At 37.6% G+C, this 13,506-nt stretch overlaps 1 long non-coding RNA gene across 1 annotated transcript in view; it reads left to right on the forward strand.

The window, feature by feature from the left end:
* Positions 1-8,627, forward strand: part of LOC138143719 (uncharacterized) — a 74,693-nt gene extending 66,066 nt beyond the window's left edge. The window contains exon 3 of the long non-coding RNA XR_011163785.1: positions 6,895-8,627. This is a non-coding gene — a long non-coding RNA (uncharacterized lncRNA). The remainder of the gene's footprint in view (positions 1-6,894) is intronic.
* Positions 8,628-13,506: the final 4,879 nt, after the last annotated feature.

The following is a 13,506-nucleotide window of genomic DNA, read 5'->3' on the forward strand; positions in this document are numbered from 1 at the left end:
TCTTTCTTTCTTTCTTTCTTTCTTTCTTTCTTTCTTTCTTTCTTTCTTTCTCCTTGTGATTTTTTTTTGGGTGTAAAGCACTCTCAGAAACTGCCCCAACTGATTGCTAAAGTCACCTGAACCCAGGAAGCCTCCCCTGAAGGGCTCCAACCCAGATCTTCCATACTCAGAAGCCACTGATCTATCCACTAAGTCACATGGCCTCTCATAGTTTGTTTCCTTTTTTCCAGGAGCCCCTCTTCCTGAGTCCCAGTGTATGTCCCTGTTATTACTTTTGGTGAATTTTTATTGGCAACAATTACTGAGATCCCTTACTCAGAGATTGTATGATTTTACTTATAACAGTGAATTTTAAATTTTAAATTAATTACATTTTAGTCTCTTTGGTCAGATTAAGAAAGCATCCTAATTTCAATCTAATAATTCTTTTTTCAATCTAATAATTTTTAAATTATCTCAGAGAGAGTCTTTTAAAATTCTGTCCCCAGATTCTTATGTGTAGATATGTGAGTACATGGGTGGGGGGGGGTGAAATAACCAGTTTGGGGACCATATCCTTATCTTCCATGCAATGACTACAGAAACTTTATTTTTTATCAGTGGCCCTCTCATGTTATTGCTTTGTACTGAGATTATAGTTAATGAAAAGTGCCAAATATTTTTCACACAAATTTCACACATCTATCAATTGTGCAATTGATTTTTGAAACCTATATACAAGACTTTGCTGCTTAATTTAATGTAGTTTTTTTTGCCTAATGTTTTACCTTATCAAATTATTTTTGAATTTTTATTCTATTATGTTGAATAATAGCCTTGTCTCTTTGTGTCTGTCGTTCTGTCTCTTTATGTTTTTCTGTTTCTCTTCCAATTTTGTGTCATCTGCAATATTGAATACTCTCTAAGGTCTGTGTGGTCCTATAGTCCTATGATGTAGAGGCATGCTTTTTTTTTTTTCTCAGTAGAATGCTTCTTGAGAGCAAGGAATGTTTCATTTTTGTCTATCTCTAGCACTTAACCAAGTGCTTGGTAGAGAGGAAACATTCAGTAAATGCTTTTGAATTGAATTGAAACTGAATTCATTTCCCAACCTATACTCCATTGCTTCCCATACTTCCTAGCCAAAAGTAAGTGTAGGGCAGAGTGGAGGACTCACAAACATGTGTTTTATTATTAACAAATTTCAAAAGAGCCCCCAAAACCCCATACAAAATAAGGAATAAATTTTTCTGTAAAATCCTTGGCACTTAACAAAGTCAGACCAAACCAATTACCAGAAAACACTAATCAAGAAATGTACTTCCTGTGTGTCTATTTCTTAGAAATAGTACTTTGAAATCCTGCTTCCTTTGGCTTGTTTTCTATTTAAAAAAAATACAGTTGTAGTTAATGCATACTCAGTTTAGGTTCTGCTGATTTTGCTTTGTATCATTTTATATCTCTCTTTCCATATATCCTGGTATTTATATTTATTTTTATTGTGTCATAATATTCTGTTATATTTGTAGACCATATTTTATTGAGTTTTCTTTGATCACTGGACATTAGATTGTCTCTCTCTCTCTTTTTTTTACCTTTTGGAGGGCAGTTGGGGTTAAGTAACTTGTCCAAAGTTACATGGCTAGTATTTTTGTGTGGGTGTTAAGTGACTGAGGCTGGAACCAAACTGGGGTCCTCCCGACTCTGGGGCCAGTGCTTTACTCAATGTGCCACCTAGCTGCCCCTAGATTGTCTCTTTTTAAAAATTATTACAAATAAATACAATAAATGAGTATTTTTGAAATATAGGTCTTTATTTTTATGCTGTCTTTTAGGTTAAAGTTCTAGAAATGATGTTATTGAATCAGATGGCACTATCAGACTTGTGACTCATATTGCTCATTTCCACATTATTCTCCAAAATATTTGTATCAGTCCATCACATAAATGTTTGTGTCTTTTCAGTTTATAATGTATTGGCATTACTATTTACCTGTATCCATACCAATATAGAATTTTAGTTGTCTTGATTTGAAGTTGTCTAATTATTGGGCTTCTTTGGCTATTAGTAGTTTATATTTTCTCCTTAAAAATGATCTGTTAATGTCCATCAGTTCTTTATAGATTTTAGATATTGCACCTTCATGTTATTTATTTGCAGCAAATATTTTCCCCAATCTTCACTTTTTTCCTTTCCTCTTTTCTTTTATTAAATTATAGAGGTATAATGGTGTATGTGGTTGCAGTGAATCTGTGTGGGTCTCTATGGTCAATCAGAACCATGGACAAGGGTGTCTGTCAATTAATCCCACAATAGGAGTTGACATTCAATTAACCTTGAGTGCCCCCATCTGATTAGCCATTTGCCTTCAATTCCTTCCCAATCTGTTCTGACAATAAAAAACAGATACACAAGGGTCATAATCTTAGTGAATAGTGTGATTGTAATAGATAAAAAAGTAATAGAAGGCAAGCAATGTATAGTTCAGACTGGGGTGTCTCTCATTGCCTTCCCCTGGAGGATGAAAGAAACAGAAAATTCAGGATTAATGTAAACCTCCCAACTCCTTCCAGGTACAAGACATTCTGAAGCTGAGGGAATATCTAAAAGAGGAATTGAAGGGAAAAATGTTAAGAACCCACATTGAGAATAGATTAGGGAGTAAGAATAGAATCTTGACTACACTAGAATTCTGTTTGGTTATCAATAAACTACATCCTGGGAATGGTCATCTAAAAGAGTCTCTGCTTTCTTGGATAATCAAAAAAATCAAATAATCTCTCTCTTGATTCTTTTGAGGGAGAGTGTGGTGAAAGGCAGTGTGGCTGTTTCTTTTTTAATTTTAATTTTTTTCTTTAAAATTAATCATTCAAAAAATCAGTTCTAATTGGGGGCTAGTCTTCTACTCCCCAAGTTAAAATGGCTACAGAAATCTTAACTTATATGCCCAATTGTCACCTATAACATCGGCACATCAGTTTGATTGAACAAACATTTGCTTGTCCCACAGTGACCACCAATGCTTACTTATTCCAGGGTTGGTCTCACATTCTCTTTGCAATACAGGTATGGGAGGGTATTCATTGCCATTGTCTGATTTTGGCAAAAAGACTATCCCAATGGTGGTGACTTTCCCTTATAATTTATCTGACCTTTACTTTCAAAGTCTATGTGCTGAGTCCATGCAGCCCTCCAGCAGACCCCTATGAAGTCACTTTTAAGACTCGTGTAATCTTTACCTCAAAACCTTCTTGGAAGCATAGAGAAAAGCAAGTCCTCAGGTCCAGATTTGCTCTATCAGATATTACCTTTTAGTGTGCAAAATCCTTTTATTGCCGTATAATCAAATTCATTCTTTATTCCACTGATTGGTAAAAATGTTACTTTTCTCTTTTTGTTTCTCAGTTGTTTCAGTCATGTCTGACTCTTCATGACCCCATTTGGGGTTTTCTTGGCAAATGTAATTGGGTATCAATACCCAATGTAAAGATACTGGAGTGGTTTGCCATTTCTTTTTCCAGCTCATTTTACAGATAAGGAAACTGAGGCAAACAGGGTTAAGTGGCTTGCCCAAGGTCACACAGCTGGTAAGTGTCTGTGACCAGATTTGAACTTAGGAAGATGAATCTTCTGACTTCAGGTTGAGTACTCTATCCACTATGTCTCCTAGCTGCCCCTCCTTTTCTCTTAGCTAAGCCAAGTGTATAATCCCTATTCTTCCAATGTTTTTAACTGAAAATTTTTAGTCCATTGAAATTTGACTTGACTACTGTTAGTTTTATTCTTTCTTCATTCTATCAAAAGAGAATATACATTTTCCTGTTCTTATTATTGGTTTGTTTAATTTCAGCTTAACAAAACCATTCTAAACTAAATTCATCTGTTATTTATTACTAAAGTAGCACATTTATTAAATTTGTATTCCTCCTTTATAAAAGATAGACACTTGTCCTTGCCATAATATCCTTACTCCCTCTTGTTTTTCCTTCCTTTCTTCTCTTGGTTTCTTTGAAACATTTAGTAGTTTATCCAGTATGATACTCTGAGAGTTTTCAGATTTTGTTATTAACTGCTTTATCTTGATTTGAAAGGTCTGAATTGTTTTAAGTACTCGTCTTTTGAGACTGACAGTTGTTCAAAGACTTCCTTGAAGTACATATCTCTCTGCAAACTTTTCAAAATTGAAATGTTGTTTAAAATCTGTCTCTTGCCTTGACACAACATATTGAGTTTTTCTAGATGGATAATTCTGGGTTTATGGTCCATGCTTCTTAATTTTTTTATAATGAGTCTTTGCTCTTATTGTAGAGTTTCATCTGTTGTCTTTGTCTTTCTGCACTAGTATTCCTAGCATTTTCTTCATAATTCATTGAACCTTAAGGCAATTTGCATGGTCAAGTTCCATAACTTGTGGGATTATGGGAAATGGAAAGGTAAGAAAAAAGGACAAGATTGCTTTTCTCAAGTCTCCAAAATATCTTTTGGAAGGGCTGACCAATAAAATCAGTTCAACTTCAAAAACAAGACAAAATATCTTGAACAAATGTTATTACATGAATGAAAATTAACCAACATTAACTGAGCAAAGTCCCTTAAGATCAAGGGATAATAGCAAGAAATTCCAGGATAGTTCAAAAAATAAAGAACAGAGTTAGCTTAAAGCAGTGAAAGCAGCCTGTCAGAGAGGCAGTAGACAGACAAAAGATGATATGGGTACTGCTACCTTATAGAGCAGCTAGGTGGCGCCATAGTGCACAGAGGACACAGAGTCAGGAGGACTCTTCCTGAGTTCAGATCTGACATTAGATACTAGCTATGTGACCCTGGGCAAGTCACTTAACCCTGTTTGCCTCAGTTTCCTCATCTGTAAAAGGAACTGGAGAAAGAACTGGCATACCACTCCAGTATATTTTCTAAGAAAGGCCAAAATGGGGTCATGAAGAGTAGAACACAACTAAACAACACATTATAGTTCAAGAATAGGATTATAGGGTCATAGATTTAGAGCTGGCAGGATTTCAGAAGCCATCTGGTCCATACTCCTCATTTTACAGATGAACACACTGAAGCCCAGGGAGGCCGTGGCTTGTCCAAGGTCACATAGTAGATGTCAGGTGGGATTTCCACTCAAGTCCTCTGACTCGACTGAGGTTAACATTGAATTTTAAAGAAACATGTATAAATTTATTATATATGTAAATGGGAAAGCAAATTGTATTTAATAGATTTTCAGTTTCATGTGCACTCTTTTTTTATTATACGGTTACAGAAATGCTTGTTTTATCCCATATATAAAAAAATAATAAAAAAAGATACACATACAATCAAAATAAAGACCTTCACATTTAGTTCTGATTTAATTATCTTCTATAGGCAAGTAGTTCCCAGTTCCCTTGTGGTACCAAGAAGTCAATGACATTCTTCCTCACCCCAGGATCTCCAGTATCTGATTTTAGGATTTGTACAAAGAAATTTGTACATTTCTTGCTTTAACACATTCACTCATTCAGAAATCCTTGACACTCTCAATCAGGAAACTTCTTATTGTTGTGTCTTTGTGTTCTAACTAAATTATTATATAGCTATCACTCCCAAAGTTCACAAAAGAGAATCCACGTTCTGTGTCTTTGATAATAGTCTCTAAGGCCTTCTCTATTCTCTCACATCAAGGAATCTGGGGACAAAGGAATTACACAACAATTTAACACAATGCATTCCAAAAATGATGAGAAAATACAAAGAGAGTTCTCATAGTGGGAAGGGACCAGTGATAAACAATTTCTCAAATAGTTTTCCTTCAATTAGTCACTTTTTTCTTTAATGAACACAATAAACTTTTTTTCATTCTTCCTCGTCTTCTTTTCTTCTCTTTTCCATATTACCTTTACAATGTCTTACTTCCTCTCTTGACTTTTTTTTTTTACAAACTTTACTCACTTTATCAACAAGCATTTTGTTAGCAAACTGTTGTATATTAATGACCAGAGACACAAAGTAAAATTATTCCTGACCTGTGGGAGTTTACACTAGATTTCTGCTGTCTCCTAGAGCCTTTGTATCCAAGATCAAGTCTACTCCCCTTTATTCTTACTCTTTTCTTTAATTAAAAATATGCCTTTTGTTTTTACATCATACTCATTTCTGAATATGCTCCTTCCCTTCCCTACCCAGCAAGAATTCCCTTGTTGTTACAAAGATTGTTAGAGTTTTGTTGTTGTTGTTACAAGATTGCAAAAGGAAAAAGCAGTTTAGCAAAACTAACTAATATGTCCACTGTGTCTGGCCTCATTCCCAACATTACACACCTGCCTTTTCAGTAAAGAGAGGGAAGTATATTTTCGTATCTCTTCCATGGGGCAAACTTGATCATTATAATTACACAGGATCCAGTTTTGTTTTATTATTTTTTTTATATTAACATTGCTATAGTCATGGTGTATAGTTCCTCTAGTTCTACTTGATTCATTCTGCATAGTTCATATAAATATAATGGGAGGGGGAACTGGTCAGTGAGGGCCCAGTTTGCTTAATATGCTCTGCCTGCCAGCAGCCCACATGAAAGATTGGTGAGCCGGCTTCTGAAACTATGTAATGGAGGGGTTCTTTCCCTCCCTGTCTGAGCATGCACAGGTATTTGACTGTTTCCTGTCATCTTACTGTGTGGTGATTAAAAAAAGATTTTTAATTGGCTTCTGGGTGAGAACTAAGCATGCACATAAAAGGTTCAAGCAGATGTGATCTCTCTACTCTGGCACTTTAGAGTGAAAAAAAAAATTCTGTGAGCCTTTGGGTAGAAGGAGAGGAAGCAGCAGCAGTAGGGGGTGGTCTTATCTCCCCACCCAGCAGTGATAAGGTAGTGAATGGCTGAAGCCACTGTTTCTGACTCTTTGTGTCTGTTCTTTCTCTCATCTTAGGTGAATGAGTAGCAGAACAGATCAGGTTATATAACCTGCGAGCGTCAAGATTTGGAAGAGGAACCAGTGGTCCGGCAACTCCTGAAGTCCAGAGAAGTGTTTCTGGTGGTTTTAGAAGCTGGCCTCTAGGGGTACTAGCTCTGAGGAATGAGCTGCTTGACCCAGCTCAGTAGTGAATCCACCCAGAAGCCAAGACACAGAATCCTTCCAGCAAGAGACTGTTTTGTCCTTCAGCTATGACCAGAAGTAAACTTGGAGGGGAGAATATTTGGTTGTCACCATTTTGTTTATTATTATTATTATTATTATTATTATTATTATTGTCTTTTTGGAGGGCACTTGGGGTTAAGTAACTTGTCCAAGGTTACACGGCTAGTTTTTTTGTGTGGATGTTAAGTGTCTGAGGCCAGAACCGAACTCAGGTCCTCCTGACTCCAGGACTGGTGGTTTACTTACTGTGCCACCTAGCCGCCCCCCCCTTTTTTTTTTGCTTTTTAGAGGGCAGTTGGGGTTAAGTGACTTACCCAAGTTCACATGGCTAGTTTTTGTGTTAAGTGTCTGAGGCAGGCTTTTGAACTCAGGTCCTCCTGACTCCAGGGCCGGTGCTCTGTTCACTGCACCACCTAACCGCCCCAGTCATCACCATTTTGAAACTATCTTTTTCCCAGGGCTGAATAGATGTATAGAGGGGATAGTGTGCATCAGTTTTGGATAGGGAGATGTTTCTATTCCATCTTTACTACAATTCCTCTGTAAAAATCTCTTTGTAAAAGATAATTGATATTAATTGATTAATTGGTATTGAGGAGAAATCAACTGGCCAGATTTATATTGGAGACACATTGACTGAAGGATGATATTAGAAAGACCATATCAAATAGTATATGTGGTTGTATTAGATAACCCTTCCAACCCAACAGATTTACCCCCTAGAACTCTGAGAGCAGGAGAAAAAGCTGAATTCTGAAGACTCATAATACCTGTCATAGTGGACGTTGAGAGAATGAGCCCTAGAACCTTTGTGCTGCTTGGAGAAACATTGGATCCTTTGCATTCTTCTCCCAGGTCTTTCATTATTGGTCACCCTAGTTTTTAGTATTTACTAGAGAAAAATTGGCAGTTTTTTCCTTTATATAGTGTCAACAGATGGATGATATTGCACGTACTCTAAGGATCGGGCCCTTGTTACAGTCCCCCTATTACATAAGTTTAGAGGAACGGATTCTGGATGAAAGTGATGAACAGGAATTGGTGGGAGGAGCCAGTACACACAAGGGGAAAAGTATGAACAAAGGTAAGGAGGTAAAAATGAGTTAAACCTTGTAGAGAGGATAGCAATAAAATTGGTATGACTAGAGTAGAGGGATTATAATGACAGACAGGGGTCAGTGGGGCCATGGAACAATTGATGGAGGATTTTCAAATACCAGAATGAAGAATTTAGATGGAATACAATAGGTTAGAGAAAAATGTTGCCAGTTCTTGCACAGTGGAGTGACATAATAATGATATTTAAAGAAATTTTACTGGCAGAGTGGATTGGCAGAGGGAGATACAAAAAACAGGGAGACCAATTAGGACACTAATGCAGTAATCCAACTATGAGATGATGAGGAACTATACTAGAAGATGACTGTGATAAAGGAGAAGGATGGATAAGTATGAGACACATTGTATAGGAAGAACTGGGATCATGAAAATGATGGGAGTTTGGTTTGTCCATATGGCAAATCTGTCCCCATTGCATGTGATATATCCTTGGTGTAATCTTGCTTTCCTTCTGTTCTACATGGTATTATGTTAAATGACTAGAGCTAATTGTTAGGAGCTAATTGTTACTAATTTCCTCGCACAACTCCCTATACAGAAGGCTATTTCCACTCATTGCCACTTGTTGAAATCCTTTCACTGTGAAGCCTTGTCTTAATCTCCCAGAAGGAGGTGATTTTTTTCCTCATTAACATTCTCAATACTATCAATCAATCCTTCAATAGGCCTTTATTAAACATCTACTGTGTGCCAAGCACTGTGCTAGGCATTGGGGATATAAAAACCAAAAAAAAGGAAAAAAAAACCTGCCCTCAAGGAGCTTCCATTCTTTTGGAGGAGACAATTTTGGGGGGATGGGAAGTACTTGAAGCTGAAGGTGTTAGAAACAGCTCCATGTACTAGGTGACTCACGAACAGAATTTTGAAAGAAACAAGGAATTCCAATAGGTGAAGTAGAGGAGGGAAGGCATTCTAGAGCATGATGGAGTGTGTGTGTGTCTGTGTGTATAGGGGGTGGGGGAATAGTAAGGTCACCAGGTTGGCTAGACTGCACAGAATGGGAAGGCAGAAATGTCTGTAATGTACAATAGTGCTTGAAAGTTCAGTGGAGGCATGGTTGTTGAGGGCACTTCATGTATTTGATCCTAGAGGCAAAAGAAGAATTTATTGAGAAGGGGAGTGATAGTATCTAGAATTCTTAGACATTCTTCATATTCTATTTTGTATTGTAGCGATTTGTATATATGTCCCATTTCCCTTGAGGGTAGGGACCCAGCTTATTTATCTGGACCTTCTCCAGCCCTTAACATCATGCTTTGACATAGTAGACACTTAATAGGTAATTGAATGAAAGATTAAATGAATGAATAAATATATGCATAAACTAGATATACTTCCAATTCATTTCAGAAAATACAGAATGGTGGACCCTTATTTTGCTGTAGCTAGGCTGATAACCTTTGCCTTCACCATTTGAAGACTCAAGGGGCTCCCATGGCCTATGATCTTTTGACCATAACTCTCTCCTTTATCTCTTGATCTCCAATGTAGTAAAATTGCTTAAATTCTGGTGTGATAATATTAGAAAGGTACAAAATTCTATTATTATTATTTTGTTTTTTAGGAAATTACAAGTATATGCATAGTGTATATATTCCAGCTAAACTGGAATACTTACTAACTCAGTAGGGAGGACCTGATGCACCAAATCAAATTAAATACACACAAGTCCAACGTCTAAGAGAAATTAGTTAATAGAAAAATGTTCTTTTTCTTCTATAGGCAACATATGTTCCTGATTAACTGATTCATTGTCTCAGGAAAGTATGGATAGGCCTAAGGGATGGAGGTTGGGGCTTGTAACCTTTTTTTTTTTTGCTTTTTGGAGGGCAATTGGGGTTAAGTGACTTGCCCAAGGTCACATGGCTAGAAGTGTTAAGTGTCTGAGGTCAGATTTGAACTCGGGTCCTCCTGACTCCAGGGCTGGTGCTCTATTCACTGTACCACCTAGCCACCCCCCAATGGGGCTTGTGGCTTTTGTCATCAAAAAATTGTCTGCTGAGATTTGTTCCTTAAGCCCTACGGTGTCACTGCTCTACAAAGAAATGGATAGCATTTTCTTCTCTCTTATTTTATTTTCTTTCTCAATTACATGTAAAATTTCTTCTTTAACATTCATTTAAAAAAATTTTGAATTCCAAATTCTCTCCTTCCTTTCCTTCCTTCCCCCATGGGTAACATTAATATCGATTAGAGAACCCCTAATTTTCTTTAAGAACAAAGGACAAACAACAATAATAACAAGCAAGCATAAACATTTCAATGTGCAAAGAAGCACAAAAAAAGGATTGAGTATGAAACTGTGACCTTTTATAGAGTTTTTTTTTTAAAGAAATCGGGGTTAAGTAACTTGCTCAAGGTTACACGGCCAGTTATTTCTGGGTGTGGTGCTAAGTATCTGAGCCCGGATTTGATCCCCAGGTCATCCCGGCACTGGGGGCCAGTGCTCTTACTTGCTGAGCTGCCTGGCCGCCCCATTTATAGAGTTTTTTAAAAAGCATATTGAATTAAAATGGTAGTGACAAAATTTGTGTCTCCTGAATTTCTTTTTTGTTTGTTTTCTTCTTTTTATTTTATAAATATTTTAGTAGTATTTTTCTTTCTTTGCTTTAAAAAAAAACAAAAACAAAAAAGCCTCTACATTACCTATTAAAACTATTTCTGGTAGGAAAGCCCTCTTTTGTAACGAATAGGTAGAGTCAAGCAAAACAGTTCGATTCATTGACCATGGCTAAAAATGTATGTCTCACCCTGCCCCTTTAGTCTATTACCTCTCTACTAACAGATGGAAAGCACGCTTTATCATTAGTCTTCTGAATTCATGAGTGGTCACTGCATTGATCAGAGTTCTGTGTCTTTCAGAGATATTTTTCTTTACATTATTGTGATCATGTAAATTGGCTCTCCTGGGTCTTCTCATTTCACTTTGTATCAGTACCTTCAAGCTGTCTGAATTTTCTCTGAATTAATTTATTTATGGTGAAATTCACTTATGGTTATGGTGAAATAATATTCCGTTAATTGATATGCCATAGTTTATTCAGATATTACATTGATGGGCCCCCAATCTATTTCCAATTCTTTGCTTTAACAAAAGGGCTGTTATAAATATTTTGTACATATGGTTCCTTTCCTTCTGTTTTTCAATTTTTTAAAGTATATTGGAACATTTGGGACAAAGGATATGCACAGTTTAGTGACTTTTTGGGTACTGTTTTCAATTGCTTTTCAGAAACTTTAGGCCACTTTGCAGTTCCTCCAAGAATGAATATGCTTGTTATCCTTAAAATATTTTCATCTTTTGTCATGTTCTCCAATCTGATGAATGTGAGATGAAGCTTCACAGTTATTTTAATTTGCATTTCTTTTATTAATAGAACTTGAAGCATTTTCTTCATATGGTTGTTGATAGACTGTTTTTCTTTGTTTGGAAACTTTATGTTTATAATCTTAGACCATTTATCTATTATAAGAGTTTTGTTCTAAGAAAACCTTGCTTATATTTGACTTAAAAGCTCTCTTTAGAGAAAAGAGACAGACAGCCTTTGAAGGGAACAAGCAAAGACACGAATAACAATACCCTTTGATTTATTGCAAGAGATGACTGATTGCCTCCCCCCCAAAAGGGGGGTGCAGCTAGGTGGTACAGTGGATAGCACACCCACCCTGGAGTCAGAAGGACCTGAGTTCAAATTCTACTTCAGACAGTAGCTGTGTGACCCTGAGCAAAATAGAATGAGAGGGTGGGATTCTGAAAGGGAGAGAAGAGGCTTAGTATTTGGGCTCACAGTGAACCTGATTCAGCTGAGTTGATGTAGGGAACACAGAAGGAAGAAAACAAGTATTTATTAAGCCCTACTATTTTCAGGCACTGTAGCAGCAAGCACCCCAAGCACGTCCTCAGGGTTTGCTGCCCATACAGGTTCTTGGATCTGCTTTGTTAAAGGAAAGCGACTCAAAATGGGTTAACAAGCTTACTTTAATCAGTCAGACATATATCGTTTACCTTGTTCAGGGGAAAAAGGTCAGCACCCCAAACTTCAAGATATACAGACAGAATTATCAAGACATTAACAGATCAAGTAGACAGCTTTCCAAACTGTCCAACCATTACATCCATACCCAGTCAACATCTGGGTTTCCACATCTGGGTTTTTCAAAGCCAGGGGACTCTCAACAACGGCTTCCCAGAATTCAGATCAAATCACAGAACACTTCTCAAAGTGAGTCCCAAAACAAAGCTACACATCAGGGCTTATATAGTCTTCTCCTGGCTCAGAGAATTTAACAACCTTATTGACTCACTGGCCAATCAAGAAGTATCTACTGAAAAACAAGCCTCCCTCCCCAGGCTTCAGGTGCACTTTAGCCTAGGGGCAGGGAAGATCTTCCAAATTTGCATTCCCATTACAGGCACTGTGCTAAGCACTTTACAAATCTTATCTCATTTGATCCTCATAACAACAACTATGAGATAGGTGCTATTGTTATCCCCATTTCACAGTTAAAGAAACTGAAGTAAGCAGAGGTTTAGTGACTTGCCCAGGGTCACACAGCTAGTAAATAACATAGGATTTGAATGTAGGTCCATTCACTGCTACCTGAATACATCATGTGGAAAGCACATCACTACCTCAAGGCAGGGATACTGGAGCAGGAGACAAACTGTGCCCAGGACTGTGTTTGCTTCTTAGTGTTACCTGGCCAACTCCAGGCAGCCTTCTTTCTCTCCCCATCCCCCCTGACTGCTTCTCTGAGTCTCCCCTCCCTACCTTCTGGTCCCAATGCCTAGTGGTCCTCTGTATCTGCTAAAACTGGTCTGAAAAATACTTTGGAACATGGCTTGTTGTGGTACATCTTCCTTCTCAGTGTGAGAGAGGCAGACACCATTTCATTTTCTCAGGCAGGGAAAAAAGCAGCATTGACTTAAGCAGGTCCTTGCTCAGCATAGTGTCTGAGACCATTCAAGGATGTCTGTCTCCTTGGAGATCCGTGCTGCTCTCAGTGGTGGTGGCCGTCTGGCTGCACATTGTTATTCTTATTTTTGGTGGGTGAGGGAGTGGGGGGTGGTGTAATAGTGATAGTGTGATAGAGAGGTGGCTTCCTTTGAACCTCTCCTAAGACACTCTGGCAAGGTTAGTGCCGCAAATCCTGAAATCTCTTTGTGGAACTGAAGCATTTTCTGTTATCCTTCCTATCACATTCTTAGGACTGACTGCCAGAGCATGAGTTTTTGCTTATCCCTCAAACCCTCTTTTATCTTGATGATTGCTCCCTGCTTGT

Source organism: Petaurus breviceps, unplaced genomic scaffold (genome assembly GCF_028583685.1).
Source record: "Petaurus breviceps papuanus isolate PSGF00001 unplaced genomic scaffold, PetGlider_PUasm1.0 90654, whole genome shotgun sequence".
Lineage (NCBI taxonomy): Eukaryota > Metazoa > Chordata > Mammalia > Diprotodontia > Petauridae > Petaurus > Petaurus breviceps.